We start from the raw sequence: 25605 nt of genomic DNA on the forward strand, positions 1-25605 counted from the left end.
AGTTGCTAAACTAAATCAAAACAAACTACAGAAAATAGAAAACAGTAAAAAAAAAGCAGAAGACCTACCTGTTGCTCACCTGGTAGCCCAGCCGGCCCAGCTTCTGCGCGGCCCGTTACTGTGCAGCCCAGCTGCCAGTCATCTTCCTCCCCCTCGCCCCGAAGCAGCTGCGTGCTGGACGCACGCGCGCCGACGCCGGCCACCTCCTGCTTCGTGCTGGAGGCCTCCCCTTCGAGCCTATCCATGCGTGGAGACGCCACGCAGCCGCCCGGAGCCGTCCAGCCCTTCCTCTCTTCCCTGGAGCTCTCTCCCCTTCCCTGGCTCTCTCTCCCTCGTTGTTCCCCACCTCACCGGACCGCGCCGACGCTACCGACGAGCACCACCGCGGCTATCGCCTCCCCCTCGTCCTCTCGAGCGGTCCAGGAGCTCCGCCATGACCTGCTCTTCATCTTCGCTGAGACAAACGACGCCGGAGCGCCCCACAGCGCCGTCATCGTTGTTGCCTTCGTCCTCTGCACCGACAGCCGTCGTCGTCGACTCGCAGCAACCCGACCGCCCCCGACCTCGCCGACGACGCCATCGGACGCGCTGTGAGCACCCGCATCGTCTCCCCCTTCTCCCCTGGTCGCGCCCGCTCTCTACGCTGTAGCCCCGCCATGGCCGAACCTTCGCCGCCGCCGCACTCGTCGCCGGTGATGCTCCGGTGACCATTTGGTCCCGGGCATGCGCCCAACGCGCTCCCCGCATCGCGTAGAGCCTCCGTGGCACTTCGCCGTGCTTGTTTGCGCACCGCAGCCCCATCCCCACTTGCACCCGAGCTTCGGCCGTCGCCGAGCTCGTCGCCGGCACCACTCCGGCCACTTCCCGGCCGCGCCACCACCATAGTTGGATGCGGACGAGCGTCCGCATCCCGAAGCTGTGCTCCGCGCGCCAAACCGAGCCCTGTGGGCAAAACCCGAGGCTCGCCACCGCGGTTGGCCTCGCCGGCGTCAAGCCGCCGGTGGGTTTGACCCACCTTGACCACGGCGGGACCCCCCCCCCCCCTGTGTCCATGACAGGTGGGGCCGGCCTGTTAATTAGGTTAGGATTAGTGTTAACTAAAAATTAGTTAGACTAATTACACTGACATGCAGGCCCCGCCCGGCTAACCAAGTTAGTTAGGGTTAATTTTAATTAGTTTAGTTAGTCCAGACACTGACATGCAGGGCCCACAGGTCAGTTTGACCTGGACGGCGCCCGTTGACCTGCTGACGTCATGCCAACGTCATGCTGACGCAATAATTCCTTTCTGGAATTTAAATAAATCTTAAATGATTTATAAATTTCAGATAATAACCAAAACTTCTAAAATTCATAGAAAATTAACCGTAACTCCAAATTAAATAAATTATATATGAAAAATTATCAGAAAAATTCAAGGAATCCATCTGTACCATTTTCATGCATGTTAGAACAACTTATAGCTGCTGTTTAGCACAAATCAATTAAATGGCATTTAAATAATCACATATGGAGTTTGAATTTGAATCTTGGATTCAAACCAACTTCATTTAATCTGGTTTTAGTTGTATTAGCCCAAAACACATTCATTTTGCCATGTCATGATCATGCATCATATTGTGCATTGCATTGGTTGTGTTCCTTTCTGTGTTGCCGGTATTTGTCCCCTCTCGATAGACGTGATACCGATGATGTGATCGATGACACCGATGAAGAGCTATGCTATCTTCAGAAGTGCCAGGCAAGCAAAACCCCCTTGTTCATTCCGATACAATCCTACCCTCTCGCTCCTGCTCTCTTTTACTGCATTAGGACAACAACGATTCATCTGTTACTTACTGCGGTAGCTGAACCCCTTTATCCTTTGCATGACCTGTCATTCCACAGTAAATAGATGAAACCCACTAGTATGAGTAGGAGTTGTTTGAGCCCTGTTGTGCCTACTCATTCATGCTTGTTTGTCATGCCTGCTACTGCTTAGAGTTGAGACAGGTCTGATTCATCGGGGATGAATCAGAGGCGTGTGAACATGTCCTACTGTGTGTGAGCTAAGTGTGTGAACACGATTTGGTAAAGGTAGCGGTGAGAGGCCATGTAGGAGTACATGGTGGGTTGTCTCATTGCAGCCGTCCTCAGGAACTGAGTTCTGTGTTTGTGATCCATGATTCAGCTACTACCATACATTGGGCCCTGAAATATGACCCCGCTCGACTTCTTATTCACCCTAGTCCTCTGTCCAGGAGTTGCAAGTAGTTTCTGGTGTTTGTAGCCTACTGGAGGCCGTGGACAGCGCTGACCGTAGGGGTGGGCTGTGATGCGGTAGGTACGTGGCCGGGTGTACCGAATACCCGTTAGGTATCTCGGGAACCCTGTTCACATCGTTCGGGGCCGTATGGGAAACCTCGGCCGGACTCCCTGCGGATGGAACCTGAATAGGCGATAAACCTGGACTAGAGGCTTAAGTGTTTAGGTAGGTCGTGGTCTACACCCACATCGGCTTTCGCTTGAAGTCTGCCGAGCACATGTCGTGTGCAGACGCTAAGTGGTGGAAACATGTATGAAGAAGTACACCCCTGCAGGGTTATCATGATCTATTCGAATAGCCGCGTCCGCGGTAAAGGACTACTTGGTTGCCTATACAGTTCATAGACAAGTAAATGGAAACTGTTAAAAGCCTCAAGATAAGTGTGAGTGCCGAGGATGGCTCTTCCGTAGGAAGACGGAGGTGGATCCTCGGTAGTGTATTGAAGTGGTGAGTAGTGGACTCGTGTGCGCAAAACCATTTCAAGTTGGAGTATCGTAGGATAGTCTAGCCAAGAGTCAAAGCTGGCTTGCTGCAATAACTCCACCAACCCTTCTTGATACTAAGCATGTATGTAGGATCTGATGTAAGTCTTGCTGAGTACCTTTGTACTCATGTTGCTATAATTTACATTTTTACAGAAGACGCTGCAACCCCTTCTGATGGGTTCTATGTAGACGTTGAGCTTGTGAAGGACCTTGTAGTATAGCTAGGCTTCCCAAGCCTCTTTTATTTTACTAGTTGTCTGTACTCAGACAAGTCACTTCCGCTGCTGGTTTGTATGACTGTATGACTTGTATGTTGGGTCGTGAGACCCGTACCTTTGTGTATGTTATGTATGGCTCCCTGAGCCTTAAATAAAGTACTTGTGTCGTAGAGTCATGTTGTGATGCTTCGTTGTATTTGCACATACCGAGCATATTGTGTGTATGATTGAAATGCTTGGTATGTGTGGGATCTGACTATCTAGTTGTTTATCTTTAGTAGCCTCTCTTACCGGGAAATGTCTCCTAGTGTTACCGCTGAGCCATGGTAGCTTGCTACTGCTCTGGAACACTTAGGCTGGCCGGCATGTGTCCTTCTTCGTTCCTGTGTCTGTCCCTTCGGGGAAATGTCATGCATTGAGTACCGGAGTCCTGTTAGCCCGCTACAGCCCGGTTTACCGGAGTCCTGCTAGCCCAGTGCTACAGCCCGGACCCACTTGCTGATGACCGACACGTTCGAAGCTGGGTCATGGATGCCTGTCCCTGTAAGTCTGTGCCACTTTGGGTTTACGACTAGTCATGTCAGCCCGGGCTCCTTATCATATGGATGCTAGCGACACTATCATATACGTGAGCCAAAAGGCGCAAACGGTCCCGGGCAAAGGTAAGGCGACACCCGTGGGGATACCGTGCGTGAGGCCGCAAAGTGATATGAGGTGTTACCGGCTAGATCGATGTGACATCGAGTCGGGGTCCTGACAGTGTTGGTATAGAGGCCATGTAGGAGTACATGGTGGGTTGTCTCATTGAAGCCGTCCTCAGGAACTGAGTTCTGTGTTTGTGATCCATGATTCAGCTACTACCATACATTGGGCCCTGAAATATGACCCCGCTCGACTTCTTATTCACCCTAGTCCTCTGTCCAGGAGTTGCAAGTAGTTTCTGGTGTTTGTAGCTTACTGGAGGCCGTGGACAGCGCTGACCGTAGGGGTGGGCTGTGATGCGGTAGGTACGTGGCACGGTGTACCGGATGCCCGTTTGGTATCTCGGGAACCCTGTTCACATCGTTTGGGGCTGTGAGCGAAACTCCGGCCGGATCTCCTCATGGATGGAACCCGAATAGGCGATAAACCTGGACTAGAGACTTGAGTGTTTAGGTAGGTCGTGGTCTACACCCACGTCGGCTTTCGCTTGAAGTCTGCCGAGCACATGTCATGTGCAGACGCTAAGTGGTGGAAACATGTATGAAGAAGTACACCCCTGCAGGGTTAACATCAACTATTCGAATAGCCGTGTCCGCGGAAAAGGACTTCTGGGTTGCTTATATCAGTTCATAGACAAGTGAAAGTGGATACTCTAAAATACGCAAGATAAGCGTGAGTGCTATGGATGGCGTTCTCGTAGGGAGACGGGGGCGGATCCATAGTGGTGTATTGATATGGTGAATATGTGGACTCGTGTGCGCCACCTCAAAAGAGTTACTTGCAGTCGTAGTTCAGGATAGCCACCGAGTCAAAGCTGGCTTGCTGCAGTCAAACTCCACCATCCCCTTTGTTGATAATGATGCATGTGTAGATAGATCTGATGTAAGTCTTGATGGGTACATTTGTACTCACGTTTGCCTATTTTATGTTTTTGCAGAGAGACTTCAGTCTCACTAGTAGTTCCGCTTGGACTTCGACGTTTAGCTTGATACCTCAGCTACGATCTTGTGCCCTCGGCAGGATCTGATAGATAGTCAGGCTTCTCAGCCTTTTCATTTATAGATGTCTGTACTCAGACATGATAGCTTCCGCTTGTGCTTTGACTTGTATGCTCTGATTGTTGGGTCATGAGACCCATGTTTGTAATGTCTCGCTCCTCGGAGCCTATTGAATAAACTACTTGAGTCGTAGAGTCATTTTGTGATGCCATGTTGTATTGCACATATCGAGCATATTGTGTGTATGTTATTGAAATGCTTGGTATGTGTGGGATCTGACCATCTAGTTGTTTATCTTTAGTAGCCTCTCTTACCGGGAAATGTCTCCTAGTGTTTCACTGAGCCATGGTAGCTTGCTACTGCTCCGGAACACTTAGGTTGGCCGGCATGTGTCCTTCTTCGTTCCTGTGTCTGTCCCTTCGGGGAAATGTCACGCGATGAATACCGGAGTCCTGTTAGCCCGCTACAGCCCGGTTCACTGGAGTCCTACTAGCCCAGTGCTACAGCCTGTATTCGCTCGCTGATAACCGACACGTTCGATGCTGGGTCATGGATGCCTGTCCCTGTAAGTCTGTGCCACTTTGGGTTTACGACTAGCCATGTCAGCCCGGGCTCCTTATCATATGGATGCTAGCGACACTGTCATATACGTGTGCCAAAAGGCGCAAACGGTCCCGGGCAAAGGTAAGGCGACACCCGTGGGAATACCGTGCGTGAGGCCGCAAAGTGATATGAGGTGTTACATGCTAGATCGATGTGGCATTGAGTCGGGGTCCTGACAAGCAAAGTCATAGCAACATCAATCTCAGAACAAAGTGGATACTAGGGAACAAACCCTAACAAAACTAACTTGATTACATGGTAAATCTCATCCAACCCATCACCGTCCAGCAAGCCTACGATGGAATTACTCATGCATGGCGGTCAGCATCATGAAATTGGTGAGGGAGGATGGTTGATGATGACGACGGCGATGAATCCCCCTCTCCAAAGCCCCGAACGGACTCCAGATCAGCCCTCCCGAGAGAGATTAGGGCTTGGCGGCGGATCCGTGTCGTAAAACGCGATGAAACTTTCTCTCTGATTTTTTTCTCCCTGAACGTGAATATATGGAGTTGGAGTTGAGGTCGGTGGAGGTCCAGAGGGCCCACGAGACAGGGGGAGCGCCTAGGGGGAGGGGGCGCCCCCCCACCCTCGTGGACAGGGTGTGGGCCCCCTGGTCTTGATTCTTTCGCCAGTATTTTTTATATTTTCCAAAAAGTGCCTCCGTGGATTTTCAGGACATTCCAAGAACTTTTCTTTTCTACACATAAAACAACATCATGGCAGTTCTGCTGAAAACAACGTCAGTCTAGGTTAGTTTCATTCAAATCATGCAAGTTAGAGTCCAAAACAAGGGCAAAAGTGTTTGGAAAAGTAGATACGTTGGAGACATATCAGCAATCAAAACTACCTATTTAATATAACATTCCAAAATTTAGAATTTTGGGATGTTACAAACCTACCACCCTTAAAACAAATCTCGTCCTCGAGATTTGGAGAGCCTAGCAAGAAATAGGTTAGGTTAGAGGTCTTGTCAAAATCCATCGATCATCACCGGGGTCTGGGGTGCTACCACCCTTAGAGGCATGGTTACGGTTCCATCAAAACTCATACACTCCATCCTTATTGTTGACAGTGTCGATCTTCTTAGATCTTCAGGATAATTCCTTTTCTGGGCTCTTCCGGTGGTGGCATAACCTTTTCCTTAATTCCTGTGTCCATTTCATCTTGGTAAGGTTATTCCATGACTGGGTCTTCTTAGCTGATGGGTCTGGCGCCAATACTAAAAAACTATTGATATCTCATGGTGGTCAACAATTTATGGTTTCTCCTGGAGGAAATGGGTCTGGGCTTCATTCTCATTGTATGACCTACATTTGGCAACAGTTGCCTTGTACAAGGGAAAAAATGACATACCATTCTAAGGTTTAAACAAGGTTTTGATCGTCGTCTCTCTACTATAGGTAAGTCACTCAGATTTTCCATCCCATATAGCAAGACGAATAATAAGAGTAAGTCAGTATGGTGATCAATCCATCCCGCACCCAAATCATTACCTTGTATATGGTTTAGCGAATCTCGCATCCTAACTCTTGGTCATCCTCACAAGCATTGCAAAGTATCTCTTGTCAACAAACCAAGTTTGTATAATCCATTGATTCTGCAAGCCAGACAAACAACTACCGTTCCTTCACAACTCTCAGGTTTTGCGTTGCTCCTATAAAGTCGTCGGTTGATAAAGGCATATCCTCTTCCAGGATTTTTCCTTCAGCAAGAGTGTGCTTGCTTCTTGGCAGGTCCTAGGGCCTATGGGTTATGGCCCATCTCAGCACTTGCAAACCTTGAAATCATCCTAGAGGCAACCGATCATTATTCCAACATCCAGTTTCCTAGCATTCTTAAATCCATCCAATTGTACTGTCTCCCTTCCTTCTATTGTATCATACTAAGACATGATTACTGAAACTCACCATGGAGTTACAATTGCTCTATCTTACCAACTTTATTCCTCCTTCATTTCCAATAGTACTACATCTCTCCATACTCTTGGGGTATCCCACATATTGAGATAAAACTCGTACTTATTTCGTCCGTAGTCCACTTCGTGGAATGTCATTTTATTTTCCAGTGGTTAAGGGTTTTCGCAGTTACTACCACCCTTCAAATGCACAAACTCATCCATATACCATATTTCTTATATCCTCGAAAATGGTCAAAATCCTTCTTCATAGATTAACAACTCATAAGATCCAAATAAGTACCAATGATGCTAAATTTATTGATTCTAAAATTACTACAATCTCCTGCATTTCCATTAAATGCCTCAACTCAACACCTCAATAATAATGAAATGTTGTCGGGGGAAACTGACCCACGAACACCTATGGGGCCGGCGGACCGGGCCCCTTTCGGTTCGGTGGGGGCGGAGGTTGCACGAAGAGCAGATCGAGGCGAAGCACACGAGCGGTTTACCCAGCTTCGGAGCTCTCCGGAGAGATAACACTCCTACTGCTGCTTGTCTGGTTGTATTATCTGGTGTTCTTGCTCTCGAGCGAGAGAGTGATGTGTTTTCTGGGCTACCAATGGATCAAAGCCGAGTGACTGAGGCTCCAAACCGAACGAGCCGAACCCCCTCTACGTTGAGCATGGGCCTCCTTTTATACGCTAAAGGGGTCACCGACAGGTGGCAACGCAGAGGAGGGTAAAAACGTAAAAAGCGAGGTAGTTGATACAGTTGCTAGCACAGTGCACCCTACCTAACCCTGACGGCAGGGGAAAAGGGCATTAAATGCCCGTCTGAGTCGCCCGAACAATGCAGAAAAGGACCGTTAGGGGTGCCACCGTTCGCCACGATGGCGATCTTGTCAGCTTCGCATGCCGCCGCGCACCGCTGGCTGCACAGCCTCCCGCCACGCGCGCCCGGAGAGGCCCCCAGAGCGACACGTTGGTGGATGCGCTGGAGCGTGGACGCAGAGTGGCCGCCTGCCGCGGCAAGCGTCTTGCCGCTGCTGCTATCTTGTCGGGTCTGGAAGCTTGTCGCTCACCGGGCTTCGAAGTACCTTGGTTTGTCTTCCCGGCAAGCTCCTCTTGCCGGGGCCTTGTTGTCTTGCCGGACCATGTGGCGCGTCGCGGCAAGTTCATTGGAGCGCCTTGGTTGGCCTTCCCGGCAAGCTCCTCATGCCGGTGTCTTGTCTCCTTAGCTTAAATACTTTGTTCTTGGATGGCTCCAAAGGAACCTTGGGGGATCTTGGCGATCACCCGGCAAGCCTCTGCCGTGGGGTGCTGCAACTGCCCGTGCACAAGTTCGGGGTACTAGGGTACCCCTAATCTAGTACACCGACAGGAGCCCCCGGGCTTGGGCCAGACACGGTGCCGAGCGCTGTTGGGCCAGGCCCAAGACAGGGCACGGGCACATGCGGGCTGGGTCACGCCAAATCTTGTTCCGTATCCACCGCACTCTCCCATAACGGCACGCGTTGAATGCGGCATCGTGGGAGAGATCGTGGGTGGTTGTTTAAGCGGAAGGCCGAAACGTACACCCCGTCCCTCTTTATAAGCATAGGAAACAGGGGCAGTTCGTTCCCCATCGCTGCTTGCTGCTACTCCTTCTTCACAAACTCCGCCGCTCCCCTCTTCTTCTCGAAGCCGAGAGAGCAGCACTCCGCCCCCCCATTGCCACCAGCATCACCATGCCGTCGACCTTCTCCACCACCTCCGCCATGGCCCCGAAAGCCGACAAGGGAAAGGGCATGAAGTCGGCCGAGGCGCAGTGGCTCGCAGCGCTGCGGAAGGAGCGGGCGATCTTCACCCCCCAGCTCGGAGTGCAGGAGCTGAGGGAGTACTTCTACCTCTTTTGGGCGACAGAGACGCGTGCGCATCCGCGCACGAGGGTACTCCCGGCCGCTGCGTCGGAGTCGGCTCCAAATGGGTACCCGTTCTTCCCGCTATTCTTCTATTGCGGGCTCTGCCTGCCCTTCTCGGAGTTCTTTTGTGACATTATGAACACATATGGCTTCCGCCTCCTTGACTTCACCCCCAATGCTGTCATGACCATGGCGGTTTTCGCACACTTGTGCGAAAACTTTGTCGGAGTCCACCCTAGTGTAGCCCTTTTCCGCCACTACTTCATTCCTCGGGTAGAGAGAGGAGAGCCGCTTGCCGGAGGGATTGCCTGGGTCTCGAGAGTCAGCAAGAAGGAGGCGTACTTGGATGGTGAGCTCCGCAGCAAGTGGGAGGAGTGGAGAGCGGAGTGGCGTTGGATTGTTGAGGAGAATCCGCAGCCCTTCACCGCCATGCGCCAAACTCCAATAGTGCGCGGCAACGACTGGAGCAACGTGGCCCCGGAAGACGAGAGGCTGAAGATCGCTATCACTAGGATTCTTCGCCTCAGGCTTGCCGGGCTCACCGTAGGTGCTGTCGGGGCAGATTTCCTCCGCCGCCGCATTGCCCCCCTGCAGGAGAGGGGGAGGCCCGCCTGGGAATTCAAGAATTCGGCGGACATCATGAGGCTGCGGCCGGGCCTCAACTACAACTTCACCGTCTTGGAGTTGGATGCAATGCTCTTGGAATTATTCAAACGCGACCCCCAGCACCCATTCACACTGCCGAGGGGCGTAGTTCCTTTGTGCAATAACTCTTCGATTGACCGGATCCGCGCCATGATGCCGTTGTGCGATTCACACGGCATCATCCCAACTTGGCAAGAGCCCGCGGATGACGTTGTGCGAGCATTCTTCGACACCCTGGAGGAAGTGCCGGTCCGCGCTGACGAGCAGAAGAGCCTCACCCGTGACACCATCGACGAGGAGCTGCAGCTCATTGCCACTAGGGCGGAAGAGGCTGCGGCTACAGCTGCCGCGGGTGCATTCGGGTTCACCGTAGAGGAGGCGGAGGTGGCAAACCTTGCCAAATGCGCGGAGTTCATGGGCGAGGAGGAGCCTGCCGGCTCTGAAGCCGAGTCAAGCGAGGCTGGCGAGGAGGAGGCTGAACCTTCAGAGAGCTTGCCGCAGGCGGAGCCCCCCGCCCCGCCAAGAGGCGCCTTCGCAGGGCCGGGGACGCAGCGGGGCGGCAGCCGGCTCCACAGCCACCGAGCCGCGCAACGCGCTCTACCGCGGCAAGCAATGTTGCCGCGGGAGCGCCTCATGCAACAGCGACAACTGGAGCGGGACCTTCCCGGGCCACCGCCACTGCCCCTGCCAAGCGGGCAAGGGATCCTACTCCTCCACCTCGCCGCACCGGAGGAGGGCCGGACTTCGATCTTTCCGCGCTCAGCTCCGATGAGGAGGAAGAAGAGTGAGTTTCTTTGGCGCCCTTATAATCCTTCAATCTTGCTGTTTATATCTTGTATCTGACTTGCTCCAATCTGGACTACATTCTTTTCAGAACACTGGCCCAGAGAGCGGCGAAGAGGGCCAAGGCCGCGGTGATCATCATCGAAGATGACCCCACCTTGTCGATAGGGGGTGGGTCCGAGATCACCTTGACGGACCCGGCAATCACTCCTCAAAGCAGCCCCCAGCGCAGCCCCCAGCGTAAGTTCATAGTTTAACCTTCTGCTGCCGGGCGCGCTTGAGTGCTTTTTCCTTTATTGACATCTTGCTTGTTGACTTGTGCAGGAGCAGAGCAGCCTCATCAGGAGCGCCCGGAGGCCGGTCCCGAAGTGCCACCTGCTTCGACTGCGCCGCCAAGGGAGGAGTCCCCGGTAAGGGAGCGCTCTCCGGCAAGGGGGGACTCCCCGGCAAGGGACAGCACTGCTGATCCTACGGCGACCGAGGCCGTAACTGAAGATCTTGGCGCAGGTAATCCACTTGCCCAGAAACTTTCCCTTGGGTTCTATTTCTTCCGTTTTTCCTTTCTTGGATTTTTGATTGATTTTCCTCCCTTCTTCGTTCTTTAGACCCACCTTCGGCTGAGCCAATGGAGACAGAGGGAACCGGCCAGGAAGGTGTTGGTGCTGATGAGACTGCCGGCGAGGAGGCCGCCGGGGCTGCTGCTGCGGAAGCCGGCGAGGGGTCGGGCGGTCGCACTGACGACCCTAAGGCCGCAGGAGCGTCGGGCGCTGCACCGACCGCCGAACCCTCTGCCGCTTCTGCGGAGCCGGGCTCCGAGGAGCCCCAGCCCGGCGCTTACTTGCAGGCCGGTGACAATATCTTCATCAAGCTGCCCTGGGCGTCGAGCTCCAGGGCGCCGGTTGAGGGGGAGACTTTTGATGGGGAGGTGCTCGCCTCTGCCGGACTGTCATTGGTTGACGCGCTCGGCAGCAGCAGTGGCGAGGCTGAGGAGGAGCAGCTGCTGTGGAAACTGCTGTCACTCTACCGCACCCGGCAAGCCAAGCTGGCTTCCCAGGAAGCGCTTGTCGCGAAGGCGGGAGTTGACATGGAGAAGCGTGCGGAGGAGCTCCGGGGACAAAATCAAGAAGCTCTTCGATCCCTGGCGCAGGAGCGGGAGCGAGTAGACGAGGAGAGCACGGCCTTTCTTCTCGAGAAGGCCGAGGCTGAGGAGGAACAAAGGCTTGCTGCTGAGAAGCAGTCCGCATGGGAAGGCGAGCTAGTGCAGCGGAAGGCCCACCTCGACAGCTACGAGGAAGAGCTCGCCGAGCACGAGCGAGCACTTGGCGGGGCGCTCAAGGAGGCAAAGGATGCCGCGGCAGCTGCAGAGGCCGCCAATAAGGAGCTAGAGGAGAAGGTGGCGCGGCTGGAGGCCGATATTGGGAAGAGCGGCGAGGAGATTGCCGCTCTCAAGCGTGAGCGCGAGAAGGATGCTGCCACCCATGGTGAACTGCAAGGCCTTCTCGTTGAGAGGGGCAAGGAGCTCAGCGCCGCCAAGGATTCCAAAGCAGACCTGGAGTTGAAGCTGGCCACGCTGACGCAGACGCTGGAGGCTGCCAAGGAGCGGGAGAAGACCTTGGCGGAGAAGGTCAAGGCTGACGCGGCACTGCTGGAGAGCATTGCAGTTACCCAGAACTCCTTCAGAGACACAGTGGAGCACTGGACCGAGGGTCTGGTGAACACTGCTGCCGTCATCAACGAGGAGCTGGCGCAGCTGGGGATGGAGGACTTTGGGTATCCTTCCGACGAGAGCCTTCAACCCAGTGCCAAGCTTAGCCTATTCTTCAAGGGCGTGGCGACGGCACTCCAGCGGCTCCGGGAGAGGATCCTGAAGCAGCTGGCCAACGAGTCGCGCAAAATCTGTGCTGGGGTTCTCTAGAAGGTGCTGATGAAGGTGGCCTTCCGCAACCCAGGCCTGAGCTTCACCAACGTCCTCCGATCCTTGCTGCCCGACGCCGATCTGGATGCACTCAAGGCCCTTGTCGCACCCATTATGGACAAGGTGAGCGAGATCAAGCGAGTCGAGGGCGGGCGCGTAGATTAGGCCGCCCATTTCTTCTTTTCCCTTGCCGCTGCTAGTCATGTCATGAAAACAGTCTATTAGAGCCGCGACAAGTTATCTTTGTAATATAACTTTATTTCTGTTATCAATTGCAATGTTATTTCCTCTACTAGATTCCTTCCTTTGTATGTTTTCACCCTACGCTTCTAGGGAACTTGTCGGTGCAGGCGCCCGAGCCGCGAGCGCTGAGTGCGGAACGTCAGCAGCCTGCTGGCGGCGCTGCTTCCGACAAGAAACCTTGTCGTGACTAGATGCAGCATGCTTAAGCTGTTGAGCGGACTCGAAACAAAGTAAGGGCGCAACTAGCCACGAGTTGGTTCCTCCGCGCACAAGTTTTCCATACAAAGCAGGGTCGTTCGAGGAAGATAACTCAAAAATTAAAAAAGTGATTGCTCAAACTTTGGCAACTTAGCTTTTCTGTTATTTGCTTCCCGGTAAGGCAAGTCCTTGTTTGAACGACGCCTAGCCCATACCACAATCTTCTTCTTCCCCCCCTCCCCCGGCAAACTTGTGTGCGAGAGGACCTTCTTTTCCTTTAAAAGAAAAAGAAAGAAGAGAAAATAATAATATGGAGCACTTCGGCTCGTTACTACTTACCGGATGTAAGTGCTGCACAAAGTGTCAGATAATCACATGCAAGAAAGGAACTAACGCATGAAATGGACAAGCTGTGCGGAGCACATGGGTTTTTACTTATGCACGGGATCTGCGCCCAGCTTTGTACAAAGGATTACATGCAACAGCGGCAAGACTTTTACAAAAGGTGGTTGCTGGAACGGGTTCCGGCAACCGCGCCTTATGGGAAAAACTTACGAAGATGTTCTATGTTCCAGGAGCTGCTCACTGGAATGCCATCTTCGGTCTCAAGGCGGACAGCTCCAGGCCTTGTGACTCGTCTCACCCGATAAGGGCCTTCCCACTTCGGCGTCAACTTGTTGGAATTCTTGGCGGACTGAACGCGCCGAAGAACAAGGTCGCCTTCCTTGAAGCTTCTGGCTTTAACTTTGCGGCTATGATAGCGGCGCAAAGCTTGCTGGTATCGAGCAGCTCGTACAGCAGCCTGAAGACGATCTTCCTCAAGGAGCAGCGCGTCGTCTTGCCGCAGCTGTTCTTGCTCAAGCTCATCATAAGCGAGCACTCGAGGTGATCCGTATACGAGTTCCGTGGGGAGAACTGCCTCTGCTCCATAGACTAGAGTGAAAGGTGTCTGGCCGTTGGATCGATTTGGCGTCGTTCTGATCGACCAAAGAACCACCGGCAGCTCCTCGATCCAGTTCCTTCCGCACCTGTGCAGCCTGTCGAAAGTTCTGGTCTTGAGCCCGCGCAGCACTTCAGCATTTGCCCTCTCTGCTTGACCGTTGCTTCTCGGATGAGCAACAGAAGCGAAGCAGACCTCGGCACCAAGGTCTTGGACGTACTGCATGAAGGTGCGGCTCGTGAATTGCGTACCGTTGTCGGTGATGATCCTGTTAGGGATCCCGAAATGGCAAACAATTGACCTAAAGAACTTGACTGCTGACTGTGCTGTCACCTTCCTCACGGGCTGCACTTCCGGCCACTTTGTGAACTTGTCGATTGCGACGTACAAGTACTCAAAGCCCCCGACAGCTCGGGGGAAGGGGCCGATGATATCGAGCCCCCAGACCGAAAATGGCCAGGATAAAGGGATCGTCTGGAGAGCTTGAGCTGGCTGGTGTATCTGTTTGGAGTGGAACTGGCATGCTTCACACTTGGTTACTTGTGCAGTTGCATCCTGGAGGGCTGTCGGCCAAAAGAAACCTTGCCGGAAAGCTTTGCCGGCAAGTGCTCTTGCGCCGATGTGGTGGCCACATATGCCTCCATGTATCTCCGCCAACAGCTTTTGTCCATCTTCCCGGCGAATACACTTCAATTTCACACCGTTGAGTCTTCTTCTGTACAGTATGCAATCGACAAACTGGTACATACTTGACTGCCGGGCTACTCTTTCCGCTTCTTCTTGCTCTTCGGGAAGTTCTCCTGTCTGAAGGAAATGGACAATCTGCTGTGCCCATGCTGGAGCTTGTGGCTCGACAAAAAGGATTAAAGGCACATCTACTGCTGCGGGAACATCTGCTTCTACGGCAAGGACTTGTGGCCCTGCCGAAGCTTGATGTTCCCCGGCAAGCTTGCCGGAGCAAAACTTGTCGAGATCGTCTGCTTCAACGGAACAAACCATAAGGCTTGCCGGAGCAGACTGCCCCTCAGCATCTCTGGTGTTGATCTTGGGGACTTTCTTGGCGGCGACTTCGGGGAGCTCTGCCGGAAAGTAGTCACCAGAAACCAACTTCCTCTTCTTGCTTTGTCCAGTTGATGGTGTTACGGATGGTTGAGTTAGCCTAAGCACAAAGATCCCTGGTTCCATAGGTAACTTTAGTGCGGCGCACTTTGACAGGCCGTCAGCAATATCATTCTGGGTTCTTGGGATATGCTCCATTTGTAGGCCGTCAAAGTGCTCTTCCAGCTTCCTCACTTCATCGACATACGCTTCCATCAACGGACTCTGGTAGTTCTTGTTTACTTGTCGGACGACAAGCTATGAGTCACCCCTGACAATGAGCTTCTTGATCCCAAGGTCTGCTGCGATTCTGAGACCGGCAAGCAATCCTTTATACTCTGCAGTATTGTTGGTTGCTTGCTCTTTGGGAAAATGCATCTGGACTACGTACTTGAGGTGCTGTCCGGTGGGTGCGACAAGCAGCACGCCTGCACCGGCGCCTTGCAGCGAGAAGGCACCATCAAAGTACATCAGTCACTCTTTGCTTGCCTCTTTGACGGGGATGCTCGTTTCTGGAATTTCTTCATCTGGGGTTGGCGTCCACTCTGCTATGAACTCTTCCAATGCTCTACTTTGGATTGTTGAGGTGCTCTCAAACTTGAGGCCAAAGCTTGACAATTCCAGCGCCCACTCGACAATCCTGCCCGTTGCTTCTGGATTTTGCAGTATCCTCTTCAGCGGAAAGTGAGTGACGACTGTGATCTCATGTGCTTGGAAGTAATGGTGCAGCTTTCTCGAGGCCATGAGGAGGCCGAAAAGCAACTTCTGCACACCAGAGTACCTTGATCTAGCCCCCTGCAGAAGGGAACTGACAAAGTAAACTGGGCGCTGCACCATTCTCCTTGGCATCTTATCATGCTCCTGCGCAAACTCATGTTTGTCGGGACCAGAGCTTGTCGGCGAAGCCCCCTGCTTGTCGCTAGATGGATCTGCCGTAGTTGCTAGCTCATCATCCGCCTCCCTCTCCGCCACTAACGCAGCACTAACCACTTGACTGGTTGCTACTATATACAGCAGAAACTTCTCTTGCGGCTTAGGTGCGACAAGTGTTGGAGTGGAGGACAGGTATCTCTTCAAGTCCTGCAGCGCAGCCTCCGCTTCCGGAGTCCATTTCATTGGACCTGCCTTTTTCAAAATTTTGAAAAATGGCAGGGCGCGCTCAGCAGATCTAGAGATAAACCTGCTGAGAGCAGCCACGCAACCGGCAAGCCTTCGTACATCCTTGACGCGCTTTGGTGCTTCGATCTGCTCGATGGCTTTGATCTTGTCGGGATTGGCTTCAATTCCCCGCTGAGACACGAAGAACCCGAGAAGCTTGCCGGAAGGGACTCCAAACACGCACTTCTCGGGGTTAAGCTTGAGGTTGATCTTGCGCAGGTTTGCAAATGTTTCGTCTAAATCTTGAATCAAGGTCGCCTTGCTTTTGCTCTTGACCACTATGTCATCCATGTAAGCTTCCACACTTCTGTGTATTTGTGGCTCAAAAGCATGGTGGACTACCCTTGTGAATGTTGAACCAGCATTCTTCAAACCGAAAGGCATCCGTACGAAGCAGTACGTGCCACACGGGGTGATAAATGTGGTTTTCTCTTCATCTTCTTCTGCCATGAAGATCTGATGGTACCCTGAGTATGCATCAAGAAATGAAAGCAAATCACATCCGGCTGTGGAGTCAACAATCTGGTCAATACACGGCAAGGGAAATGGGTCTTTGGGACAAGCTTTATTAACATCAATGAAGTCAATACAAAGTCTCCATTTCCCATGAGCCTTGCGCACAACAGCAGGATTGGCCAACCACGTGAGATGGAGTACTCCTCTGACAAGGCCTGCTGCTTCCAACTTCTTGATTTCTTCTACGATGAATTCTTGGCGCTCTACTGCCTGCTTCCTGACTCTCTGCTTGATGGGCCGCGCATGAGGACAGATGGCAAGGTGGTGCTCAATCACTTTCCTGGGACACCGGGGATATCAGATGGTTGCCACGCAAACACGTCGACATTCGCCCGCAGGAAAGCAACGAGCGTGCTTTCCTATTTGGGGTCAAGAGTGGCGCTGATGGTGAAGGTACCACCAGTGCCATCCTCCTTGGCGGACACCTTCTCAGTCTCAGGTGGAGCTGCCATTGCCTTCTTACACTTGCCGGTGGAGCTCGATGGTGCGTCCTCGACGGTAGCGCAGCACTCCGAAGAGGTGCGCTTGCCGGAGTAGGCATCAGAGCTCTTGCCGGACTTGGTCTTCTTCTTCCCCCCGGGAGCTTCAGCGGCAAGTGTCCTCCGTTTTGCTGCGGCTGCCGCTTCCCGGTAGATCTAGTCGGCACAAATAAGAGCATCCTTCTTGTCGCCAGGGACAGAGATGACACTTATTGGCCCTGGCATTTTCATCATGTTGTATGCATAGTGAGAGGCTGCCATGAACTTGGCGAGTGCCGGACGGCCAAGGATTCCATTATAAGGTAATGGAATGTCGGCAACATCAAACGTGACCCTCTCAGTCTTGAAGTTCAGCTCACTGCCAAATGTTACCGGCAACATGATCTTTCCCTTTGGCTTGCTCCTACCCGGGTTGATTCCTTGAAATGTGCCAGTCTCTTCGAGCTCGCTGTCAGGGATCTGGAGCTTCTGGAGCACCGCGGAGGAGATCAGGTTCAAGCCGTCCCCGCCGTCAACTAGCATCTTAGTGACCTTGAGGTTGCGGATTGTTGGTGAAACCAACATCGGCAAGCACCCGACCGCAGTTATGCGATCCGGGTGGTCCTCAATATCAAAGATGATAGGCGTGCCGGACCATTTCAGAGGCTTGCATGACTCGACGGGTGGTTCTGCTGCATTAACCTCCCGCACCCACTGCTTAAGCTGGCGGTGCAAGGCATGCAGAGAAGCACCACCGTTAACGCACAGGACCTCTGTGGCTTTCTGGAACTCCTTCTCATCAGTCTCCTCATCATCCATATCTTCATCGTCGCCGTCATCTTCATCCTTGTCGCAGCCGCGAGGAGGTCTGTCTCCTTGCCGCTGCTTGGCCTTGCCTCGGCGTCCTCCTCGGCCGGGACGTTTCTTGCCGGATCCACCAGCTCCTTCCTGGGCCTTCTCTTTGTCGCACCGCTCATATTCAGCTTTCTGTTGCTCAACAAGCTGCTCGACTCTCTTACAGTTCTGAAGATCATGGCCCTTGGTGCGGTGAATCTTGTAGTACTGCTTGTTGGCGCCGTCCTGCTTGTCGGCGGCCGCTACCTCCGCGGCAACCTCCTTGTCGGAGTTACCAACTTTGGCTTCCTTGGCGCCGCCACCATTGCCGGACTGCTCAACAACTAGCACTTCTTTGCCTTTCCTCCTTCTGTTGTTCCGCCGCTGGTTTTTCCTTGTCGGGATAGCTTCTTCACTGTCAGATCCTCCCGCTCCTATATTTTCTTCGGGGATTCTCCTCCCTTCCTCAGCACATGCAAACTTGTCGGCCAGTGCATATAACTCACTGACGTCCCTGATCTTGCACATCGCCATTTCCTCCCGCATCCTGCCGTTCCGCACGTTCTGATGGAACGCGCTGATCACCGCGGCAGGGTGGACGTCTGGGATGTTGTGCTGCACACTGCTGAATCTCTGAATGTACTTGCGCAAGGGCTCTCCTTCCTTCTGGGCGAGCAGGTGAAGATCACTCTCCTGGCCATGAGGCTTGTGTCCGCCTGTAAAGGCGCCGACAAACTAATGGCATAGATCAGCCCAAGAGGATATGGAGTTATCCGGCAAGTGCATGAGCCAGGACCTGACGTTGGGCTTGAGCACCAGCGGGAAGTAGTTGGCAAGGATCTTGTCATCTCGTCCCCCGGCAGCCTGTACTGCAATCGTGTATATGCTGAGGAACACTGACGGATGCGTCTTGCCGTCGTACTTCTCCGGTACGTCTCGCTTGAAGTTCTTTGTACTGGGCCACTGGACGTGCCGCAGCTCACGAGTGAACGCAGGACAACCTACCGCGTACGGCAGATCGCCTGGTTCCCCTGGCGCATGCATGTCAACAGAGGGCCCAGCGTGCTTGTTGGATTGACGTCGCGCTTCTCTTTGGCGCTCGATGCGGGTTCGAGCGTCTTCTTGTTGTCGATCATGAAGAACTTGGCGCTGATCACGACGAGCTCGTGGATCCGACGATGAAGTGGAGTCGCTGTCGAGGTGGATCCGATGAGTCGGCGATCTTGGCCTTCGGGGCGGTGATTGCATGGTAGTTGCACCTCCGCCCGTTTCGTCGCCACCGGCTCGCGTCCGGCGGTCCTGCCGCGGCGGCGACGCGCTCGGCTGCCGTGGAGTGTCGCCGTTGGCGTAGCCGATGAGACTCTGAATGGTGGCCCTCCATTCGTCAATCTTATCCGACGTCGGAGGGTAATCTAGGAGAAGTTGAGCTCGCGCCAAAGCTTCTGCTGGAGTGGTGGGTGGCAGTGGCGGACGGCGCGAGGAGCGGGACGTGCTCGAACTTCTAACTATGTTAGAAGGAGCAGTATCCCGTCCAGGCGACCGTGTTCCGCTCGTGCCAGCACGCTGGCGTGCATGCTGGTCTTGAGCGCCCCGAGATCCACCAGCTTGGTCTTGGGCTATCATGCATATGGCACTGCTAGTGCCATGACGCTGTTGATCTTGTGCCTCCTGGGAGTGGCGTGGAACATGTACAGTCGCCGAGGTCTGTGCAGCCTTGTTCTTGGACCTGGCGGCATCATGGACTTCCTCGTCGACGTCCTTTCTTCCCCCGGCGTCCATCCCACCACTCGTTTGCTCCAACGGTGGCGGAAGTGACGTGGATGGAGTGGCCGCCGCCGAAGTCTTCTTCTTCGGTGGCATGTTGATGAAGGGAATAAGGATCTAGCTCGTGTGAACGCCGGATCAGGTTCACGCAATCTCGACGCCCCCTACCTGGCGCGCCAAAGATGTCGGGGGAAACTGACCCACGAACACCTATGGGGCCGGCGGACCGGGCCCCTTTCGATTCCGTGGGGGGCGGAGGTTGCACGAAGAGCAGATCGAGGCGAAGCACACGAGCGGTTTACCCAGCTTCGGAGCTCTCCGGAGAGATAACACTCCTACTGCTGCTTGTCTGGTTGTATTATCTAGTGTTCTTGCTCTCGAGCGAGAGAGTGATGTGTTTTCTGGGCTACCAATGGATCAAAGCCGACTGACTGAGGCTCCGAACCGAACGAGCCGAACCCCCTCTACGTTGCGCATGGGCCTCCTTTTATACGCTAAAGGGTTCACTGACAGGTGGCAACGCAGAGGAGGGTAAAACCATAAAAAGCGAGGTAGTTGATACAGTTGCTAGCACAGTGCACCCTACCTAACCCTGACGGCAGGGGACAAGGGCATTAAATGCCTGTCTGAGTCGCCCGAACAGTGCAGAAAAGGACCATTAGGGGTGCCACCGTTCGCCACGATGGCGATCTTGTCAGCTTCGCATGCCGCCGTGCACCGCTGGCTGCACAGCCTCCCGCCACTCGCGCCCGGAGAGGCCCCCAGAGCGACACGTTGGTGGATGCGCTGGAGCATGGACGCAGAGTGGCCGCCTCCCGCGGCAAGCGTCTTGCCGCTGCTGCTATCTTGTCAGGTCTGGAAGCTTGTCGCTCACCGGGCTTCGAAGTACCTTGGTTTGTTTTCCCGGCAAGCTCCTCTTGCCGGGGCCTTGTTGTCTTGCCGGAGCACGTGGCGCGTCGCGGCAAGTTCATTGGAGCGCCTTGGTTGGCCTTCCCGGCAAGCTCCTCTTGCCGGGGTCTTGTCTCCTTAGCTTAAATACTTTGTTCTTGGATGGCTCCAAAGGAACCTTGGGGGATCTTGGCGATCACCCGACAAGCCTCTGCCGCGGGGTGCTGCAACTGCCCGTGCACAAGTTCGGGGTACTAGGGTACCCCTAATCTAGTACACCGACAAATGTTCTCACTACTACTACTACTATATTTCTCGTTTGCAATTCAACTATTCATCACAAGTCTCCTTCTCTTTGGGGAAATCTCTGGCAGTGCCCTGCTTCATTACAACGAAAACATATCACTTCTGACAAGGCTCCAGGTTTCCTTGTGATCACATAGCCTCCTTGGGTCCTCAGCTTCCTTTTTGGGCAATTGCTGAAGTAGTGCTGTGACTCCTTGCACCTGAAACAGGTGATATGGCTCAGGTCCTTCCTGGAACCCAATCTACTTCTCTTCCTGGACTTTTCCGTTCCAATCAGGGCTTCTATTTCCTGTGGGTCATACTCTACTTCCTCTGTCGGGAATTCTACTAGATCCCCATTCAGACAATTTTGGGAGATGTGTCCTTCTTCTCCACATGAATAGCATGACTTGGTGAAGGGTTTAATTGGGTCTTCTTCAGGTGTGTCCTACACCTCTTCCTGAATCACAGGTTCTCCTAAAATTTCCATGAGGGCTCCTTTCATTACTTCTTTCTTCTGCTGGATGGTTCTTTGTACCATGGGGTAAATGTGACACTTAGTAGAGTAGTCGGTAGTTCCTTCACACAAGAAACAAGTAATCTGCCTAGTTGGGCATTCTTCAGATGGGTGACTTCCTTCACAATTAGTGCATTCATCCTTGTGTTATTTAAGGTTGTGTCCTATTTCTGCACAAAGCTTGCATGCACAGAGTTTCTTCATATCCTTTCCATAAGGCTCCAATCTCTGGGACACAAACCGAGACTTTGGGAAAGTCAACTTAAATTCTTCCCAAGTGGTTACTCTAGGCCATCCATTGATGGTTTGGTACATTCTCCACCAAGTAACAACACCTCTTTCAAATCACTGAAGAGCATGTTGGGCCATCTCTTTTCCGGCTATAGGGTTATTCCCCATATGATCTTCCATGTTCTGAATCCATCGGTCCATCTCCAATTGAGTTATCGGTCCCGAAAATGTGAGTTAATCTCCATTCATCCTTGTAACACCCCGGATGTACTTTCCATAATTGTAACTCCAACTCTTGCCATTTCCGGCTATGTGATATGTTATTTCCTTCGTGGTTGGGTTTTTGTCTGTTATTTTGCATTTTGTTCTTGTCATGCATCTCATCTCATGTCATCATTCGCATTGCATCGGCATCGTTTTCATCAAACTTGCATTCCCTCGTAGTTGCCGCTTCTTCCTTGTCCCTGTTGACCCCTCTCACATCAACTGGACCGCTCTCTTCTCTCTTTTTTCTGAGCCCACCAAAACCCTTTGTCTCGATGGCGTTTTGTCAAACCCCTCTTGCATGCGTCCGAAAACTACTCCGAACCCGAACCGGGCTGTCGTGACCGATGGGTCAGGATCATCCCCAAACATCTATAAAACATCTTCGTTTTCTGATTTGGTCTCCCTACCTATTTATCCTTGACCGTCCGATTACGATCGGAGGGATGAGAATGACCCTAAGCCTACCCACTCGCTATATATAGCAGCCTAACCCTAGATCCTAGGACGTTGTCCCATCCAATCCTCCACCTCGCGCCACCACTCCTCTTGTCTCCCTTGTTCCTCGAGATCTTCCCCGATCCAAATTTCCACCCAACCCATTGCCTCCACCCTCTTCCCTTGATTCCCCGTCACTCCAATCACCAGCTCCTTCTGTTCTCCCTGGATGCGTCCCGTCCACCCAACCGGTGCCCGCACTCGAGCAGCTGCCTCAACCATGGCTGCATGTCATCGACGGCAGCATCTCTGGCCGCAGCTCCACGCCACCGGAGCGCCAGGCCGGGACTCCCTCACACTTTCCCTTTCCTTCTTCCCTCTGTTTCCATATCCATCATCTCGTCTCTCTCTTCCTCTGCGTCTTCTTGAAGGTACCGAAAGGATTCAGCCTTGGCCTCGTCACCGCGCCGCTCCGGCGACCCAGTCCCCACGACCCCACGCCACAGCCACCCCGCGCTCCGTTCCGCCCGTTCTGGCTGCTTCCGTGCCATCCCCATCGCCAAGACTGCCGGATCTCGCCACCACGCCATGTTCCTGGAGCCGCGACGCCTCAGCTTCGAGCGACCGCACATGCCTGGGCCGCCTCCCCTTCGCCCGTTGACTAGTCCCGCTGCCGCGTCTTCTGTTCGAGGACGAGACGAGCCCCTGCCTCCTCGCTCGCTTCGTCCAGCCGCGTTGACCAGCTTGCCAGGTCCCGTGTGCCCCTGCCTCATCCTCCTCTGCTCGCCACACCAGAACGAGCGAGAGGGGCTCGCCCGCTTTGCCACGGGCCAGCTATCGATCTAGCCGCGCTGGCTTGTCTCCTCCACCCACTGGGCGAGGCCCATGGTGAGCAGCCCCTCTAGCCCTTCTCCTGTACACTGTTGGCCCAGCAGTTTGAGCCCAGTGCCTATTTTTTTCCTGTTCTGCGAATTTAGCTATTATCCGAGGATTTACCAGTTTTGCAGAAAAACCCTCATGCTTCATACATTTAATAACTCACATACCATGCATCATATGTAAATAATTTATATATGTAAAATGCTTAGTTTTTCATCTAGTTTCATAATCTGCTACTTTCATCCGTGTTTAAAATGTTTAAAATGTTTTTTGTGTTTATTTGCATAAATGATATGTTAAAATGATTTTTTTCATAACTAAATAACCATAGCTCCAAATTTAATAAACTTTATATGTATTTGGGGTGGAAAATGCATAGATTAACTTGGTGCACTTGGTTCTATTGTTTAACAACATTAAAATATATTTTAGGGCAGTGCAGTAGATAATTCAAAATATGGACATGAGAATTTTCCAGAATTGTTGGTTGTTGTTTCCGGCCTCATTTAAACTTGCCTAAATAGTTAGTTTATTTTTGTTACACCCCTTGCCATGTTTAACAACATTTAACATTGTTGTGTACCTAAATGAGAGAGAACTAAATAACTCGGATGTGGTTGTTTCGCCAATATGCAGCTCGTTGCATATTAAGCTCCACTTAACTTGTAGTATTGTTTGTTGCACTTTGCCATGCCATGCCTCTTTAAACTGGACATGCATCATACTTGTTTGTGCATCATGTCATGTTTATGCTTGTGCATTTCCCATGTTGTTTATTTCTTTCCGGTGTTGCTTCTTAGTTCCGGTAATGTTGTGATTGTGAGGATTCGTTCGACTACTCCCGTTCATCTTCTTCATGGACTCGTTCTTCTTCCTTGCGGGATTTCAGGCAAGATAACCGTTACTCTGGATCTCATTACTACAATTGCTATGCTAGTTGCTTCGTTCTATCACCATGCTGTGCTACCTATCACTTGTTTACCAAGCCTCCCAATTGCCACGTCAACCTCTAACCTTTTCACCCTTCCTAGCAAACTGTTGCTTGGCTATGTTACTGCTTTGCGCAGCCCCTCTTATAGCGTTCTTAGTTGCAGGTGAAGTTGAAGATTGCTCCATGTTGGACAGGATTATGTTGGGATATCACGATATAGTTGGTAAAGGGTGGAAGGCTCGGCCTTATGCCTGGTGTTTTGTTCCACTCTTTCCGCCCTAGTTTCCATCATACCGGTGTTACGTTCCTTGATTTTGCGTTCCTTATGCGGTTGGGTGATTTATGGGACCCCCTTGACAGTTCGCTTTGAATAAAACTCCTCCAGCAAGGCCCAACCTTGGTTTTACCATTTGCCTACCTAAGCCTTTTTCCCTTGGGTTTCCGAATGTAACACCCACGATGCGGCTATATCTCCCACGTGTCGAAGCACGACTTAGAGGCATAACCGCATTGTGGTTTTGTCGCAAGAAGGGTCATCTTCACACAATCCCATGTAATGAATAAGAATGGGATAAAGAGTTGGCTTACAATCGCCACTTCACACAATGAACAAATAATAAATCATACATCATTCAGAATACACACATAGTCCGACTACAGACGAAGCCAAAAGAAAAGAAGATAACCCAAGTGCTAGATCCCCGATCGTCCCGACTGGGCTCCACTACTGATCAAAATGAAACGAAACATAGCCACGACCAAGGTCTTCGTTGAGCTCCCATCTGAGCTCGGTTGCATCACCTGCACTGGTATCATCGGCACCTGCAACTGTTGTGATAGTATCTGGTGAGTCACGAGGACTCAGCAATCTCAAAACCCGCGAGATCAAGACTATTTAAGCTTATGGGTAGGAAGGGGTAAAGTGGTGAGGTTGCAGCAGCGACTAAGCATATATGGTGGCTAACATACGCAAATAAGAGCGAGAAGAGAGCAAAAGGAACGGTCGTGAACTAGCAATGATCAAGAAGTGATCCTGAACTCCTACTTACGTCAAACATAACCCAAAAGCCGTGTTCACTTCCCGGACTCCGCCGAGAAGAGACCATCACGGCTACACACGCGGTTGATGCATTTTAATTCGTATCTGGTGTCAAGTTATCTACAACCGGACATTAACAAACTGCAGGCACGGCTTTCGAAAGATTATACCCTGCAGAGGTGTCCCAACTTAGCCCATGATGAGCTCTTGTGATCAACGAAGGAATAAACCTTCTCTCCAGAAGACCCGATCAGAGTCGGAATCCCGGTTTACAAGACATTTCGACAATGGTAAAACAAGACAAGCAAAGCCGCCCGATGCGCCTACAAATCCCGATAGGAGCTACACATATCTCGTTCTCAGGGCAACACCGGATGAGACTAGCTACGAGTAAAACCAGCCCTCATGTTTCCCCGAGGTGGCCCCGCAGGCAGCTCATTTCGGGCCAACACTCGAAGGAGCACTGG

This window comes from Triticum dicoccoides, chromosome 2B (assembly GCF_002162155.2).
Source record: "Triticum dicoccoides isolate Atlit2015 ecotype Zavitan chromosome 2B, WEW_v2.0, whole genome shotgun sequence".
NCBI classification, from domain to species: domain Eukaryota; kingdom Viridiplantae; phylum Streptophyta; class Magnoliopsida; order Poales; family Poaceae; genus Triticum; species Triticum dicoccoides.